Here is a 1,779-nt window from a genome sequence, read left to right as displayed (position 1 = left end):
GCTGGCTCGCTCTGATCGCCCAATGGTGAATGGGGAACCGGGGGTGGGTGACAGTGGGTGGTGGGGCCAGATGCCGGCAGCCAGGGAAGATGACCCTGATCACAGGCCAAGCCTAGGGACCATACCCATGCATGAATTTCGTGCACCGGGCCTCTAGTATTGTTATAACAGTTTTGAATTTATTAAGAAAATATGACGCGTTTCTTAATATCAGTGTCCAGGCTTTTGCAGTGACCTCATGTGCGGTTATGTAAAATCGTTTGATTAGAACTGAGGATACAATACAGACCTGCTCACTTTATTGGAATTAGAATTGGCTCAGACACAATGCCATTAACGGGAGCTCAACGAACTTTTCCATCATGAACGGTCTTAGAATATCGATAAACATTGCTCAGCATCCAAATGGAGCTTTAGACTCACTATCTCATTATATAAGAGCAAGGCATGAGTTTTATGTGATGAATCCATGTCAAGCACTATTAAACTGACAAGGGTATAGAGAAGGAACAATACAGACCTCTGGGAAACTTGCTATTGCTTTCATTCAGGAGGCGAAGGGTGCATTGTTTCAATAGGGAGAGACTGATACATTTTTGAAAACTCACTGATCAGTATTCTAAATGCACCATTTCTAGGAAAACATAATGTATTGTGATCCTTTTTCAATATGCTTATCAGCGTGGTTATCAAAGTCACATTTCAACAATGCCTGTGCTCTTAAATTTGAACTTGAATATAAATGTTTGAATATGCAGGTTTATGTGGGGAAAATATCTTCAAAAGAATCTAAAGAAGATTCAAGGACACACTTTGGAGTTGACAATGCACTAACTAGAGATATGACATTTTTATAACCCTCAAGTCTGTTTCCCACAAGACCCATTATCCTTTTATAGCGATGATGGATCCAGATGCCTCAGTCACACCCGAGCCAGCTGGCTGGACTCTGAGTGATAGAAATGATACGGCTTGCATCAGTTTCCCTAAAAGCCAACTTAAGGAACTGTGACGACCTTAGCATCAATGAGAGCAACATGAAACAACAAAATTGCTCCTTTCACAGAAAAATTGGGCCTGATAGAAGCATTTAGAAAAAATGCCAATTGACAACCAATAAGGTAGTTAGGGTTCACATCTTGATCTGAGAATTATTGGACCCTCTTTTATCCCTTGACAGTAAGGAATCTATTTATTTTGGTGTCATGTCGACAATATAGTCCAGCATTTTATATTTCCTTTTTATTTAAATACATAAGTATTGGGAAGGAAAGGTTATCTGGCCGGCTGTAAGTGCTTGGGATCAGCCAGTTGCAAAAGCCTGAATATCAGAAAGGTAAACAAGAAGAATAAGTATCTCTAGACACATTCAAAGCAGAATGAAGGCCACCAGGAGGCAGAGTTGAGAATCGAAGTGTAGCCCAAGCTGGTCTGGCTCAGTGGATAGAGCGTTGGCCTGCGGACTGAAGGGCCCCAGGTTTGATTCCGGCCAAGGGCACATGCCTGGGTTGCGGGCTCGATCCCCAGTGGGGGATGTGCAGGAAGCAGCCGATCAATGATTCTCTCTCATCATTGATGTTTCTATCTCTATCCCTCTCCCTTTCTCTCTAAAATCAATAAAAATATATTTTTAAAAAAAGAATCAAAGTGTATGTTTAAGGGAGGAAGACAATATGGTGCAGAAGTGACACCCAGCAGAGCAAGGCCAACATGGGTTACAGTTATGACCCTGCCCTTTACACATAGATGATAGACACCCATACTACATATTGAGGAGTC

This window comes from Myotis davidii, unplaced genomic scaffold, assembly GCF_000327345.1.
Source record: "Myotis davidii unplaced genomic scaffold, ASM32734v1 scaffold2034, whole genome shotgun sequence".
NCBI classification, from domain to species: domain Eukaryota; kingdom Metazoa; phylum Chordata; class Mammalia; order Chiroptera; family Vespertilionidae; genus Myotis; species Myotis davidii.
The sequence above is the reverse complement of the archived record's forward strand: the minus strand, read 5'-3'. Positions refer to the sequence as shown.